This window comes from Pagrus major, chromosome 5 (assembly GCF_040436345.1).
Source record: "Pagrus major chromosome 5, Pma_NU_1.0".
Lineage (NCBI taxonomy): Eukaryota > Metazoa > Chordata > Actinopteri > Spariformes > Sparidae > Pagrus > Pagrus major.
Window position 1 is genome coordinate 35,215,435 of NC_133219.1, and position 17,526 is coordinate 35,232,960.

The 17,526-nt window shown below is 40.8% G+C and overlaps 1 protein-coding gene across 1 annotated transcript in view; it reads left to right on the forward strand.

Moving 5' to 3' along the window:
* The first annotated feature begins 956 nt into the window (after nt 1-956).
* Nucleotides 957-17,526, forward strand: part of bmpr1ba (bone morphogenetic protein receptor, type IBa) — a 78,483-nt gene continuing 61,913 nt past the window's right edge. Inside the window, exon 1 of the mRNA XM_073467056.1 lies at nt 957-1,026. The gene's annotated coding sequence lies outside the window, so the exon portion shown is untranslated. The remainder of the gene's footprint in view (nt 1,027-17,526) is intronic.

Here is a 17,526-nt window from a genome sequence, read left to right on the forward strand (position 1 = left end):
TGTGAGCATTGTTGTCATTTTAGCTAACTTCCCATCAGTTTTATGGTTTGTAATCCCCTCCAGTTCTCTGTCCTGATTGGATAAAGTGAGCAGGGATATCAGAAAATTCACTTACAGCAGCTTTAACACAAATGACAGTTTACATATCGTTTCAGAATTGGTAGTGCTGATTGCTTTTTTAATTATGTATCACGACTTCAAGTCACACTCACACACTCTACTTTCCTATCAAATTGGAGTGGAAACTCAGGAAATATGCCTTCATTTCCAACTTTTTTGTAATACTTTTGGTGAGAGAGTAGTAGCCTATTATCAAAATATCCGTTATCAGGAGAAAGGCCCACTCATAGATACCAGCCACCTAAATACGCCTGATTTTTCCTCCCAACAAGAACGATTAATTATTATGTAAGAAATGCTAAAAAAACAAACAAACAAACACCTGTTTTCCCCTGCAACAGGTAACAGGTGATGGCGTGATTGGGAATGGAAGGGGCATCTAAGAAAGCCAAGGACAGGCAACAGTCACCACTTACACGATATTACTTGGCCAAGATGGGTTCGCCAACTTTTCACAACTTTTCCATTTTCCTTTTTCTTTCCACTTCCTGGTTACAAGTGAATTTATGGTTATTAGTGGAGAAGATGCATTGTTAGTTGTTTATTATTTATTGGACACCAAGTGGAAGAGTGGCTGATGGAATCCACTCTGAGCATGACGCCACTCAATCACTTCTCTCCGGCTAATGCGCTCCTCTCTCTGTGGCATTAATCACCTCTCATAGAGCTGAGTGGATTTTAGAGGAGTGGAGAGGTTTTCATGTGTGTGAGACCATATGTGTCTGTGTGTGTGTGTGTGTGTGTGTGAGAGAGAGAGAGAGAGAGAGAGAGAGAGAGAGAGGAGGAGGAGGAGGGAGAAAAGCTACAACTCCTGCTTGGAAACAGACCGACTCGCATCCGTACCCGGAGTAACGATACCGAGTGCAACAACTTTTCCTCTCCATCGAACCAAGACGACGTCACAAGGTGAGTAAAACCTGAAGGATGATCCTGTTCACCTGGTGTGACGCTTCCAGCGTCTGCTTTTAATTGGAAGAGTTTGACAGGCGTGTGTTTGTTTGTAAGGTGTTGACAGCGCGCTGCACGTGCGAGCGACTTGTTTACTGCGCGAGACTGAAGCTCGAGGTTAACGTAAGAGAGACGAGCACGTTACAAAATGATGGGAGCCTCAGTAGTTTGTCCTAAATACTTTTACTGAATCATTGTACTTCAGTAGGCTACAGTTAGTAAGTACAGTAAGAAGACAAATATTGTATTCTAGGCTCCTTAATTATTCCCAACACTTATTTTATTGGTACAGGTAGCCTACTTTCATTTTACACCCAAAAACAAATGACTTATATAACTTGTGTGTAGGCAAACAAATAGGTTATTATCTTCTAAGACACTAATATCATCTTTCAGGACCTTGAGGGCTCCAGAACACCATTAAAGCTCCCATTTTGCATCATGAGTCGTTTAACTTTTTATACACATACACCCAAAAATCTGTCAAGTGCGACTATTCATTTTCTTCAGAAGCACCAGTGCCCCTAGAATGTAGAGGTTTATCCTTTTTAAACAATTCAGATTGTTGCATTTTCTTGTTGCGTGTGATTTAAATGAAGAAAAACATGTATTTGCACCTTTTTCCCTGTTTACAATCATTTACATGATGTGTAAGAAATGAGAAATGGGTGCACATGAATCATATGATGGTGCACCTAATTAAAAGGTTGGGCACACCAGCACAACCAGTGTGGAAAAGTAGTCAGGAGCCCAGGTTTTGCTGGTAATACAACCACTGCCTATAGCTTCATCAGTAGGCCTGTTTTTATCAGTCTCTGTCCACACTGTTCTGTCTTAACAATCAAAGAAAGTCCCCTACACAGACAGTTTACTGAAATACATCCACTTTTTTGGGGGGGGATTATCTGTCATTAGCCCAGGGCTGTGTAAATATAATTAAATTAAAAAGTATAAACTTAATCCTGTTTTATGCATTCAGGAAATGTCGCCAAAGTGAGCAAAGATAACTCTTAATAAGATTTGTTTTCATTTGGTGTTTACTTTGAGGAAGCTCTGATGAGTTTGATCTATTTATCATGAATAGTAGAAATATATTAATATTAATGCAGGCTACACAACAGTAGCAGTAACTGCAGATATTAAACAAAATACATCAGCACTGACGGTCATAAACCTCCATAGCTGATGTTGTTTGACTACTTTAATTACCACCACATTCAGTGTAGATCCAGATGTTTAAGGGAAACCTTAGTGTAGCTCCAAAATTCTGTTCTTCAAATGTCGAATGTGTTTTAAATTAATTGCTGTCCAAATATTATCACGACTCCTCCTTTAATCCTATATTGACAGAAGTAACACCATCACTTCACTCTGTCAGCGTCAGAAAACGTCTGTCTGCTATGTGGGAGAAAGCGTCTACACACTGAAGTAGCAGTGACCTACCTTTAATTTTTTGAGACTTGGTGAAGTGAGCCCCCTTCTTCAAGGGCTCAGAAAGCCAAGAAGAAAAAAAAATTAAAATGAACCTCAACACAGCCTCGAGCGCTGAATAACCTACAGACCAGTATTCCCCATACACCCCCCCCTTACACACACACAGGCATGCACACGGTATTCGAGTCCAGTAACCAGGTCCAGGTGTTTGTCAGTGTGGGTTATGACAAGAGTATATCTGTATGTGCGCGCATGAGCACGCATGTGTAAATGTATATCCAGATGGCATAATACTGTGGCTCCAAATCTTACCTCACCTCATCGGAGGGGTCCGGGGGCAGTAACACCAGGGACCCGTGCAGGAAAACAGTCAGCAAATTTAAATGAGAGAAGCAGAGGTCCAGATGTGTGCATGTGTGTGTGTGTGTGTGTGTGTGTGTGTGTGTGTGTGTACTGTTTTCCTTGTTTGTCAACCGAGTGAGTGTGTGCAGTTGTTGAGGCTTGACTGGGAACAGCGATCTTATTTAGGTCAGGAACACATCACGCAAATCTGAGCAACCTTCTCAATTGGCTGTGTAATTGAGTTTTACATCGCAGCTGTAAACAGAAAACTTCCCTCGTTTTCTTTTCTCGTTCCCTTGTGTGTGTGAGTGTGTGTGAGAGAGAGAGAGAGAGAGAGAGACAGAGAGAGAGAGAGAGAGAGAGAGAGCATTTTAGACATTTAACAGTTTCAGACACCTCGTGATGTGAGACAAGGTGTCTGATACTGACTGCTGGAAACTCAGATCACATTACTGGAGCACAATCTGCATGCCAAGAATAGCAAAATTTGCCAAAAACAAACTCCGTCTGTCTGGAGAAAAGATGAGTGGAACACAAAGAGGAAAAGACAGAGAATATAGTCAGAGGCACATAAACATGCACAGTGACCCTGTGGAACAATATTCAGTCCGTGTTGAGTGTCGTGTAAAGTCTGACTGATTTATTTAGAGTAGGGTCGAAGTCGAAAGGTAAAAAAAGTTCCTAATGAATAATTTCCCTGACAATCAAAAGTAATATAACTTTCATCAGTCAACACATATGGTTATAAGAACAGGTGAAGAAAACAGTCATAATTGAACAAGACGTAAACCTTAAAACTTAAAAAAATATTGCATGAAACAGCCTTTTGAAACGGGCAATCAATCACATTCTTCAATAACCAAATCTTGTTTTAGGCACTTTATGCTGTCCATTTAGAACATGTATAACATTGTATTATCCTACAAAAAAATGACAGCATAGAAGTGAACAATAACATTTATTGAAAACACTTTTCAACATAACAAAAAGTTTTAATTTAAATGGCATTTTCATTGGGTGAATGCAATCATATGTAAATACATATTAGACTCAACAGTTTACTGGTGGTGTTGATATTAGTAATGGATGAACATTTTATTAACATACAAATTATGTTATGTCTGTATGTTAATGAAATAATCACTTTAACCGACTAGGGATGCAAATTTTAATCTGTTTTAATCAATCAACTATCGTTTAATGTGGATTAATACGTTCAGTATGTTCTACTTTTTTCCACTAGAGAACCGTTTTAATGATCTATGTTCGATGCAAAATGAGTGTAGGCAACGTGTAGAACAGAAAAAGTAAACACCAAGTTATTTGAATGACACTTAACTAAACTAAATAACACAAAATAATGACATCAGCAACTGGCCCAACAAAATCCAACACAAACTGAGGCTACCAAATTTGTAAAATGTAATAATGTCAGTTTGTATAAAATGTTTTGTGCCTCACTTGTATTTCAATTAACAAGACACTTTTTGATGTATTTGTGCCCATTTCTGATTGTCGGTGAATACATTTTTTATTGGTTAAATTCTCGATAAATGATTAATCATTAATCATTAACATCCCTTTAACTGACTGGTATTTCAGGTGGTAGCAAATTTTAATCAACTAGCATACCCACCCTTCTACACAATCTGTAGATATATCTCTGTGTGGACACTGCAGCCCTATTTCATGTAGTTTTTGTAAATATTAAGCTGTCATTTCTTAATTTGATGCAACAGAAGGGGTTTGAAAGAAATAATATTGTAAGCAATGGCTGTTTTTCAGTGGGATCAAAGCCAGTGATGTTATAAGTTCAGAGGATTTTTCAGAAATGTGCCATATTCTTAACCTTTTTTCCATCTGATACTGCGATGGCTGCGTGCCAGAGCCCACTGCCTCTCATGCTTCTCCACTTATAAGGGCTGAACCCTCCTTTAGAAAAATGTAAATGCCTTAAGCGCTGAATCCGATTATAGTCGCCACATTATTTCTGCGATTCAGAGAAACATTTAAGAAAGACATCAGGGCAAAGATCATAAAGAGAGTCAAACCAATTGTTCATGTGAACCTGAGGACAGTTTGCCAGTGTTGTGCTTCTCTAATATCCAATTTCCTCAACTTAGAGATGGAGTTGATAACAATCAAAAAGAGATAAGAGCCTTGAGCCCGAGGCCTTCTCCTCATAGATCTAACTCTCTTTCTTAATTACGGTGTCAATGTGATTTATAGAAACGTTCCAGCATTTATCTTTACCTGAATTCTGAAACACAGTGTTTTTGAGAAAGGTTACCACAGGCCTCGAAAATTCTTCAAAGCTTGAAAGAGTAAAAAGCCTTGACTGTTGAAGTAGAACCGCATCACATTTATCAGTATGCCTCAAATGTCTGGCTCTGTCCCCCTTCAATAAACGGTACAACAAATAGGAAGAGGTACGGCTCACCTTGGTTATGTGTGTTACAGGTTTGAGTTTCAAACTGCTCCCGGAGCTCTAACCCAAATGACCCAGCGACAAAAAACACATGTCCAAATCTACATGTAGACCACTTTCTAACCTCAGTTATCTGACTAATCTATGCTCAGCTATGGCCAATTACTTTCTTTAAGACTTCCTGCTGCTACTTCACAATAAAAACTTTTGCTCGAGGACATTTTCTGTCTAAGTGCTGAACTTCTGTTCACAGCGTGCTCTCTCTCATGTTTTCTTCTCCGCAGTGCTTTAATCCCATCATGGTCGTGGTCAGTTGTTTTTTCCAATCGTTAAATGTGTTTTTTTTTAAGGCAGAAAACACTTCGCTATGGATTTAGGTTTGCAGTTTAGTATTTAGGTGCATTTTCAAACAATTTTCATTGATTTAGATTGTCACAATAGTTGGCAACTAATTTTCTATCGATCGACCAATCGGTTAATCGTCCAATCGCTTGGTTGGACCAAAACAAAAACCTTTTAAGCAACACTTGAAGTCACCATCAGTACGTCTGCCAGACAGACTAACCAGCCCTCACACGTCAAACAGCTGATGTCTTAGTGGATTTGTTCAGATTTATCTAGACTAGATGTGGACAGATTAATTATTTTCTGCAAACACATTTTCCCTGAGGCGATATTATTCCTCCTAATCTCTCCGGGCTGCGAGGTGTTCTGTGTTTGTATACTTTAATTTGACAAAAGGCTCACTCAGCTGTCTGAGGCTCAAAGAAACTCAAGCTCCTCTTAAATATGGCCACTTTCCAATAGACACTTTCCATCATTCACTGTCACTGAAAACATGTTGTTTTCCAAAAGTTTGTTGTTGCATTTTTATGTGCTTGCGTTTGCAAAGTGCAGTTATTGCAGTTTTAAAAGTGCGATTAAGTAAACACAATTAAAAGTGTGTGTGTGTGAGGGGGAGATTTTTGCCTTCACACACATGGATCCCATCGGGTCTTCCTTTGTTGTCGTCTGGAGCTGGGACAAGTTAAAAATTTGACACTTCTCTTTTTAGATGAAAAACGTTGATCTATTGGCCCCCGCTGCTTTTGATATGTTCACACAAGTATGCACTGATACGTGAACGCACACGAAGCTCAAAGCACATCACACACACGAGACTCGTCCTTCATGTCATTAGATCTTCTTGTTTACTTAGTTAAAAGAAAAGAAAAAATGTAAATAATACCAAAACAATCAGCCATTTGTATACAAGCACATTAGCATCCATGCTCGTTATTTACTGTAAGTCTAAATTTATTGAAGGGAAGTAATATTGGAGGCTACTCCTAAGATTTCCTTTATAATGTTTTAGAAGAACGAATTTCGAGTTTTGAAAAATGTTATGGCTGCTGTAAGCGCTGCTGTCAATTTAGTCAGTTTGCAATCCTCTCCCTCCTTTCTACATCTCCACATAAATGCGGAGTAGTAATCGCCAGACATAACAAAACAGGGGGGTCCTGCTCTCACCGCGTTCACGAACAGACAGGACCGCCTCTTTGTGGAGCTCTCTGTGCCGATTGGATAAGGTGGGCAGGGATACCTGAAAAGTTGTTTTCTCTTTACTGCATGAGCAGGGGGAAGAGGGACGTGGGTTACTGATCAAGAAAAATTCTTCGCACCAGAACATCTTAGAGACAGATGCATCAAATTAACAAGTCTGAATGTGAAAGAACCAAAAAGTATCACATGCTGTTGATCACGTGTCCTGGTAACATGATGAATTACTTAAATTTGACCATATGGCAACATTAAAAAATGCAATTAAAAAAATATGGCAGTTATATTACACCTGATACCATGTAGTCTGTCTTTCTAAAGAAGATTTTACATCAGTCGGGCTGGAAACCAATGATCTGTTTGTCTTTACAAAACTTAGCAGTCAGTGATGAAGAAAAAAATGTTTCAATCAAACCTTAAAATCAAAAGTCAGATGGATACGTGGATCGGGACAAACACCCATATCAATTAGCCACACAGCCATGTCAATACTGTATTCTTAAAAGGACGAGACAGAGCACAGGACAGTTGTTTAAGTACTTTAAAGATAGACTTGTCAGTGCAGGACATTCAGCTGCACAGACGAGATAGGATCTGACAGCTAAATTTGCCTACATAGTTGATGGACCTGCTGATGAGGAACCCACTGATAGATGCGTCGCCAATACACACAAAGCTCTGCCCTGAGGTGTGTTTGTGGGTTTATATGATTAACAAAAGATGGCTCTTAGTAGCTGAATGCATGTGTGAATGTTTTTGTTTGCATATCCAGCCCAGTAGGAAAATACATTTAAGCCTCTCTGTTTTTTTTGTGTGTGTGTGAGGAGCAATGAATCTGCATGTACTGCATTATAATGGGACAGAATCAGAGGGATCTGCTCGTGTTCGATAGCGTATGTACGTATTTATATCCGTGCATATCAGTCTTTTCTTTTCAGAACCAGATCATGCAGCCGTACAGTCTCATTATCGTAATCTTCAGCTCCATTACTCCCCTACTCCCCCTCAGGGTGGACATTTAAACACACACAACCTCTCCTGATCTCATGATGGAGTTATTCTGTCCCGGTGCTCTATAATTCACCCAGGACGCACAGTTCAGCCACTCCTCCCACCGGTGTTCCCCTTTTTTTTTTTTTCCTTTCCTTTGAACGATGTGACAAAGAGTTGGCATCAACACCCTTAGAAACAATGCTTGACATGTTCCAGCCCTCTGACAGCTCATGGACCCAGAGGGAGATCATAGTAATCAGCAAATTACTATGACGAACTTCGTGGCTAAAGTAAAGGTGGTGGCTGTAATACTGCACCGAGAGCAGCATAGGTTGATGGTATAAAACATGTTTAAATTATGATTTATTAGGCCGACTAATAGCCTACAGAATCAGTTTAGGCCTGCGTCCCACAGGGCGGATGTTGAAATGATCTACCAGCCAGCTTCTGATCTCATTTTTCTCACTGCTCTTTAATTCACACAGTTCGCAGAGCTCAGCCACTCCTCTATCTTTCTTTCTCTTTGTCTTTTGGCTTCTGTGCTCTTTAAGCATGAGCAAAGTGCTTGAATTGTTCACATCTGTCATTTTCTCTACTGTATTATTAGTTTTTGTTTGAGGCTTATAATTTCTGTTATTTTTCAATGACTAAATAAATAACTACAGGACACTTAGTTCAAATAAAACGCAGGTTTTAATACCAAATGACTTTGTCTTATGTCCTGAGGTGCTGGAAAAACTTGAAATGTGCCTTGAAGATGTTTGAAAAGGGCTTGAATTTGACTGTGGAGAAGGTGTATGAATCCTGGTATTAATGATAGAAGCAACCCTGATCACAAACATGAAGCGGCTGAGCCCTGAGGATGCTTTAACCCGAGTACAGTTTTGCTTTGAACTGCGAGCCTGGTCTTTATTTGGTAGACCACAACTCTGTCTCCTCGTGTTTGCTTTGGCTCATTCCTAACTGAAGTAATCACCGGGTTTGTAGTTCACCGAAGAGGAAAAAAAAAGAAAGAGAGAGAGAGAATGATGGAGTGATGAGTGGGGGACTAAAGGAAAAGAGAGGAAAAGATAACCATCTGGATCCACTTTGGGGCAATTTCATCCCTCTTGCCCTCCAAACCTGAGACCCCCAATTTTCATGGTGCCTCCTTTGAGGTACCTTTCCATCAAGGAGGGGAGGAATATTTGCCTACGAGCGAGTGTCATCGTTGAGTTTCAGGAATTGCTTTTTACCTCTTGGTCTAGACATCCCCTCACTACTCAAAACTTCGTTAGTGGGGCGACTTCATGCAGAATCCGTGGCCTGGATATCAGTTTTACAGGTAGTTTTTAATCACATATGGAAAGACTTGAGCTGAGTCATTCCTGATAGAGGGTGGAGTTTAAATATGTGCAGAGAGAGACGGACAGAAAAAAAAAAAGTAGAGTAGAGAGAAATTACTTCAAGTTGTGGCCTTGCCATCAGTTTTCTAAGAATAACTGAGAGGTTAAAGGTCAGACTGAGTGATTGAAAACCTCTGACTTCCTCTTTTGAAAGATGGGTTGGCACCTGAGCGTAACAAGATATCTGGCGACCTGTACGAACACAGTAGGACTGGACGGTATATTGAATTTTTAAGGTGTATCAGTGTAATTTCAAACGAGATTGTTTACATCGATGTAGTTTGATATTGAGTTAAAATACATAACTATTTTTTTTACATAAAGCCGTGCGAGTTTTCACATCTCTCCTCTCCCACGTTGTCAACGCGGCCACGCCCCGACTTGCTCAAAAGTTAACCCGTAACATGGAGGAAGACACAGCGCTGGATTAATTATTTTATATAATGTCAGTCGGCCTTAAAATACAGAGATACGATTCTCGCCAAGCCCTAGCAAATGGGTGATTTTTGCTTTGACCAAGCTTTTGTATCCAGGCATCCGGTGAGAAGGTGTAGCTGAGGTAAATACTCTTATAAAGGAGTTAGTGACTCACAGCGAGCCGGTCAAACTGACAAGCGGAAAAAGAAATTGTAACTGTTCAAGCAGTTCACGGTATTATCTGAACCTCTCTGTGGTTGCTTCTTTGTCTACACAGACCTTCTCTGACTCGTCCTATAGTCCTTCGCTGGCGTGCAGTTCGGTCTCTGGTGATGAATGGCTTTCTTTGATTTGTGCAGATGTGTCTTTGGCAAAGAAAGGAGGTATAATGTGTATAATCAAACTCAGCAGCCACTAGTTGTTATTATTCTTTCTCTCTGTCTGCTTTCCTGTCCGTCTCCCTCTCTTTCTAAAAGCCCTCCATCTGCTGCTGCAGATGTACCGATTCGTGTCACATCACTGAAACCCTGCCGGCTGAAATCGCATCCACATTGCCCGTGCAGACACCACCCTTCCACGAGACTTAATTTCGTGATGGGCTTGTCAATGTGTTCTCCAAAGTCATTATTCCAGACTAATTAAATCCGATTGATACCAAATCAAATTTTGTCCCCAAGATACTGAATGTGATGCATGTGAAATCAAATCTCGAGGGGGCCTGTTTCTTCACTTACACATCCGGTGGATTTATACATATCCATCTCACCATACAATTACAATGTGAAGCAGGCCTCTGGGAGTCTTTGTGTTGTGTCCTGTGCAACACTATAATGCTTATTGAATCAGTTTATTGATAGATGCAGCCGGGGGGGAATCTGTTGATCACCGACATCTGCTGATGAGATAAACGTGAACAGGATATTTATGATCTGGTCTGATGTATAGTTTCTGTAGAGACTTAATGATGAGGAGGAAGGCTGCTGTTTGCAGATTCAGTTAGGTGATATTAACAAAATACAAAAAACAGCTCTGCCAGATCAGGGGGGAGAGCAAGATCCAAAATGAGGAAGAAATTTTAGAGTAACTGAGTCCAAGAGAGGCCAGATGTCCTAACAGGCCCCTGTAGGTTCCCAGCCAAACACAGTGAAGCAGATGACTACATATTAGAGCAGCGTCACACACAGACAGAGTGATTGGGAACATTGCCACCACACGTTATGACCTCGCACACTCCCAAACGTCTGAACAGTTGATGTACTTTTTCTCTTTTTCTAAAATGTCTCTGTCCTTCACGAACACGTGCCACCAGCATCTCTAGGTCCACATTCATAACCAAACAGGTGTGTGTGCGCACACACAAACCTGCAACACATGCTCGCCAGTTTTATATCCAATGTGATATGCTGGGAGCAGTGTTTTTACAAGACGAAACCCTTGAACCGTGTCCACTCAGCTTCCTGTTCTGTGGGGGGGGGGACCTACGTTGCACTCCTACCTAGCTGCAGTGCGTCCTGTTCTAAGGCGTACAGCATAGCTGGTGCTTTTCTACTCAGCATCTAGTACTAGATGACACAAGAAATGCTAGAATGGAACTGACATAAAGGTTAAGAGCCCAATTTAAGCTAAAAATGTTTTATGTAAGTGCCAGGCGGTGTTGGCTTCTGCCAGATGAGCCTTCTCTGGGGCAGCTGTGTAGATGTACCAACATGTAGGACAGGCCAGCATTCATATTGCTTTAATTTCTGTAATCGCTTACTAGGCTTATGCTGATCAGGTGATCAGCTCATATATTGATGATTGAAGTAGGGAGCCTCAAGCTGATATTAGACGATCACAACTAAAATAATCTCTAGAGTCTCGAGTCTGCACCGACTGTGTGAGATGTTTCTGTTGGAGAGGCATGACTGCCCACTGAACCCTTTCATCATCTTGAGTGATGAGTGAATTTTATATCCCGTAATCACAAACCAGTTTACTGTCTCTTCTCCATGGAACTGACTCCCATTACCTCCGTTCTCCGTATGCTCACCACTTTGCTCTGCACTCCATAAGAGTAGTTAAGATTATGGATATGATTTGGATTGTGGTATTGAAGATAAGATAATCACGTTAAACATGGTCCGCATGTCCTCGACTGGCACACATTTTTTACATAGCGTGCAGATCGGCTGTGTAATATCCTTAGTCTCACCTTTGGCATGTGGGTAAAACTCATAATAACCCCAAATACAAAGTTTTGCATTTATCTTGGGAACAAACAAGTCTTAGTTGTCCGTGCTGGCAAGTCACCGGCCTGCTGATGTAACGTCCCCCACCCCCTCCTATTCCCGCTGCCCCCCTTGTGATCATATCACTAATTGGCATCATCGATTAACCGTGACTGGATAATACGACAATTCAATCGCCCAACCCTTCTGCTTGAAATTAACTTTGCACTTTTTTATGAGCTGTGTTTAATGTATTTCATCCTTTTTTGCAAAAATGACATACAGTCACTTGATACACTAAAAGAAGAAATTTGTTCGACATAACAACTTCATGTAATTCAAACTTTACCAAGTCCTGTACTGTCTAGTTGTGCCACATTTAACAGTCAAATCGTAACTTGATAATCAAGAGAAATTATCAGACAGTTGTTTTGAGCTCACATTTTGTATCTCATGTCTATTGTCTTTACAACATTAGAAAAAGAGAAGACGTAGTGACCACATCCTCATATCTAAACGATGAATGAGTCATGAGGTCAGTTGTCAACGTCTCCCAAAATGAAATATATATCCCCGTTGCCGAACAAACATGACTGTACCACTGACAAACGTACCAGGTTTTCGTCGTACAGTCACAGTTTGGTGAGGTTTAGGAAAACGTTGTGGTTTGGGTTAAAATCTCTAATACATTTCTGCAACTTCCACTACGAACGTACCTGCGTTACCTAGGTAACTTACGCTACATTACGTATGTGATGACCATCCACCCCCGACCTCCTCCCCTTGCAGACTTTTTACTCTTCATACTACTTCTCACTTCCTCCTTTGCAGCTGTAATAATTACTACAGCCACTGGAGGTCGCGATCTAACATCAAACGTGAGTCGTAATAAGCTGCTTTCATATTCGACCTGTATGGTTGTTTTTCTGATGAGGACAGGCTCTAAATGAATGATACAAGGTCTCTGTTATTGTCGCGACAGTGAATCACTGTAAAGCTGCCGGCTAGCTGAGTTATATCAGCAGCAGCCAGAGAAGCAGACAGAGATCAGGAGGTTGACAGACATCAGCAGCTTTGTTTGTGAATTCGCCGCGTGGATTCTGCGAGTCTGCCTCCTTAACGATTCCATTAAGCCGAATCAAAATGACAGGATTTGTCAGGAACATTGTAAAACATGCCGAGGTTTCACTTTGGAAGCTTGCTGACCGACAAGGGCAAATAATTCTCCGTTTGTTCTCTAAACCTGGCTCTCATGTTCCAACATGACCGGCTGCAGCAGGCGCAGTGAGCGGGGATTAATTGTAATGATAGCAGTGCAATGTGTTTTCTTCTGCGTGTGTGTGCTTGTGTGTGCGAATTCTCCTCAGAGGCATCTGTTGCAGGTTTCAGGCACATGTTGCGGGATTAAGGAATTAGCCGTAACAAATAACTTCGTGCACACACACACACACACACACACACACACACACACACACACCCATGCCTGCATGCATTCACCACACAACACCCCTCAATTACAACCCCAGACCACTGTACACATCCACACATGTTCCTCCGGTGAATCTGGTAAGCTCCATCAAAAAACTCGTCTCTTCTTTCAACTCCGCTCTCCGCTATTGAATCTTGGTGACAGTTGTGTTAAAGGAAACTTATCTTAGCAGCAACGAGAGCTTCCTTATAGTTAGGCTTACATTAGTAAAAAGATAAGGTAATAGGACGGGGGAGGCCATGTCGTCAGAGACTCTTTTTTCTCTGAAAAGGAAACACAATAAAGAATCTTTCCACTGTTGCCACCGGGTTCAGGTTCTAGCTAATCAACGGTGCACACAGCCGTGACTGTTCTGTTCCAGGGGACTGGAGATGGAGGGAGCGGAGGGGGGTGGACAGGATGAGGGTCCTGCTTGAAAATGGGGGCATACGGGTGGAAGGGAGGGAGAGGGTGCATGTGGTTGCGTGATTGAGGTATGTGTGTGTCTTTTTTTATTTTCGCCTGTGCAAGTCTCCGGAGGCCCGTGTGTGTGTTTGTGTGTGTGTGTGTGTGTGTGTGTCAGTTAATTCTGCGTGTAGATGAACAAATTATGTCAGTGGTACCAAGTCACTTAATAGTGAGAGTTAAGTGAGTTGTGTTTCTGGGGCTGTGCTATAATCACTATCAGATGTCCGGGTGGAAGAGAGGGACAGAAGGGAAAAGAGAAAGAGACCTAGTGTGTGTCGGTGTGTGTGTGTCGGTGTGTGTGTGTGTGTGTGTAAATGAGAAGGACGAGAAAGAGAGAGAATGGAAAGAAGACAAGAAAAATGATACGGCTGCTGCGTGCGCATGACGGCTAATATGGTTATGATATATGTGCTCACGTTGTGCCAAACAAAATCTATGCAGTCATCCACAACACTTTACATTTACAGGACTTTACACAGAATGTATTTATGTCAACTGAAAACAGATTTTTTTTGGCGCTCCTCCAAACTTTAAAAGATCCATTTGTAGCATTTCGCTGTAAAAAAATAGAGCTTGCTTCGCCTGATGATTTGCTGTGTCAATACTGATTCACAAAAAGCAAACGGTTTTGATCTTTGAGCACAGTTATCCAATGTTAAGTTTGGCAAATACTGTCCGCTGTGTTTCCGTTGACATGAAGGACATCTGATCATCTCACACCGGCAACTACAATTGAAAACTCTTCATCACTCCACTGCTGATTGGCCTCTCTCGAGCGTGAATCTTGAAAAACTTGTGGGTGGCATGTTTAGTTTAGCTGCATATAAAGGTGTTTTGCTGCAATTGAGTGTGCAGGCTCTACTTGTATTCGGCGAGGCCGCGTCCTAATCATTGTCAGATGGTGGACAGAGTCCCTGCGTCTGGAGACATTTACGAGGCCTGCGGCCGCCTGGAGGTGGAGGGGCGGAGGGGGGGGAGAGGGTTTGGAAATCCACCCAAGGAGGCTGTCCTTTGTTGTCTGAGAACGTGTGAGATGGAAAATAGGGAGCGAATGATGGAGAATTAGTGGTCAGCCAACAGATTTTATATGACTGTTTTGTTGAGGCTCCAGCAATGTTAAATGTTTGTGTTGGATTATTATTTCAGTTTGAAATAACTTATATTTTCATTGTTGAAGGGGAGGGGAACAGTTGTTATTGCACTGATGCCCAGACATTGTTTTTCACCATTTACACCGACTCTATAGATGCATCAGATGGAGGGTTTATTTGGTGTGAGAGTTGCAGGAACAGTTAAAGAGGATTTATTTTAAAGTGTTTACGTATATCTGCAAAATATAAATATGTACTATATATGTTTATGGTAGTAACTTGTTTACAGTCTAATGTGGTTTATCTGAGAAATGTACTTGTGCAGAAAATGAAAAAGAAACCGAATTATAAAAATTTAAGCTCGAAATTCAAAATATTCTTTGAAAAAGATGGTTAAACTTATACTTGGCGTAAATGAGTCACACTCAAAGACTAAAGTCAGGTTAGAGTTGACATAAAACATGGTTTGAACAACTGCCTTTGGTTTAAAAGAAGAAGTAGTGCACTGTTGGACTCCTTGATCACTAACTCATGTAGTGGGAATATTTTCCCTCCTCTGTGATGTTATTGCTCCAACATTGTAAATGTTCTGGTGCCAGGCACTTGACTCAGCTACATATGTTGTTTGACATCTTGTCATTTAACGAACTGGCAAAAAAAAAAGATGACTTAGAAATGAGGCATACACTCGTAAAATACCAAAACAATCCATTTTAGCAAAGTTTATATTCTGGTTAAGGATTTAATAAGCTCAGACTGGCACAGACAAATATGAGGGGCTCTGTCGGGTGGACTTTAACTCAACAGATGAATGATGTCAAATATAATATACATGGAACACAACACGCAGCTGGTAAAACAAAGAATGCTTTAAAAGATTGACTAAAATAGCCTGTGATTAAACACCCTCGCTGTGGAGACATTTCCATGCTCTTTATTGTACCTCAAACAAGTGTGAAGCGTTACATGCTGTATGATGGAAGGTTTCTGTGTTTTACTGTCGCACTAAGCTGTTCTGCCACTTTTATTTCTAGGAAACTTGCAGCAATCTACAGTAATGTCATTACACCAACAAACTGCTTGTGATTTATTTGGAAATTCATAAATCATGGACAAGATACTTCTGAAACAGACTAAACACTTTATTAAGATCCGTTGGTCTTCTCCAAATCTCTGTGGGCACGGATGCTGCTGCTGTGCCATGTAGATCTCAACAGCAGATTCCAAACCTCTTGCTGACCCTTTGCAAATATATGTAATTAAGCAATGAAAACTTGTTTGAGCTGTGCCAAGGCCAAGGCCGTTTACTGCAGGAAATTAAGGATAATCTGGAGGCTGTGGGCGCTCTTTGTTGCCACAAGGCGTTCTCAAGGTGAAGTGGCTCTCCTTCAAGATTGGTTTTCATCCCGGATGAATTAGTTTTGCGTGTTTCTCTCCCTACTGTGCCCTTCTCATTAACTCTCTATGTTGTTTTCAGTCTGCTTGTGTGTCTGCCGTCTGCTTTTTATTCATCCATCTAACCATAACCGTGAACGGCCCAAACATCCGTCCATCCAGAAAAACCTTGCTAGTCTGTGATCTCTAAGTCTTTATGTAGACGCAGTATATACTGTGTAGTCTAGTCATTTGAAGTATCTCACTAAAAAAAACATACAGAACAATCATAAAACAAAAAGTAATTAAAAATTCAGGCAGTAACCTCCATTAAATGCCAGAAAATGCTATTAGTGACTTGTTGGCGTGTGTCTGATTTGCGGCCAAGTGTAAACCCACCGTGATGTCATTTACTGGCTTGTGGACAACTGATTTGAAGCCTCGATACGCACTGCTGCCCCTCTACCCTGATTGGATCTGACTGAGAACCTGAGGACACGCCGTGGTGGTGACTTGTCGATTGCAAGATGTAAAGCACACGCTGCTTTATCATCCATTTTACTCTAAATGAGACCATATTTTAAAAAATGAACATCATATTGGATTGAAGAAGACTTGAAACTTGACCATTAACTCATTAGAAAACTGTTTAAAGAGGTAATAAATCAAATGAGAGGTTGGGTAATTCTCTCATAAGCTTACATGTAATCGGACTTCTTTTTGAAACCAGTGGAGTCATTTCCTGCTGGCCATTAGAAAGATGCAGGATTAAGGCATTGGTATTCAGGGGCATCATTTAGTTTTTACGTTGGTTCAAGGAAAAATTTCCCAGCACATCAAACCAATTTATTTTCAATATGTACATATAGGGAGACAAAAACATCTTAAAATATATATATTTTTAATCTTATTTAAACACTGTATTTCATTAACATAGAAACTTTTAATTTATCTAATTATATGACGAAACACCATGACCTATAAAGGCACGTTGCTGATTTTGAATACTGGCACATTTTTGATTGTAATCGCACTGAAAGGAGCCGTGTTAAACTTCCCCAAAACCATTCAAAGAAATTAATTGGAATATTGCCTTAATCTGATTATTGGTCATAATCACGTTATTATGCACTTGTTGTTCAGCTGCTAAGTGATCTCTAAAATGTGCACACACAGCAGTGATCACCAACGAGAACGGAGTTGTCCTCGGTTTTGTTGTTTTGTTTTCATGGTCAGATGTTTAGACTTCCTCGTCTCTCTGTGCTCGTCTTCTGCACATTCTTTGGGATTTAGGCAGACTGGGCTGCAGGTA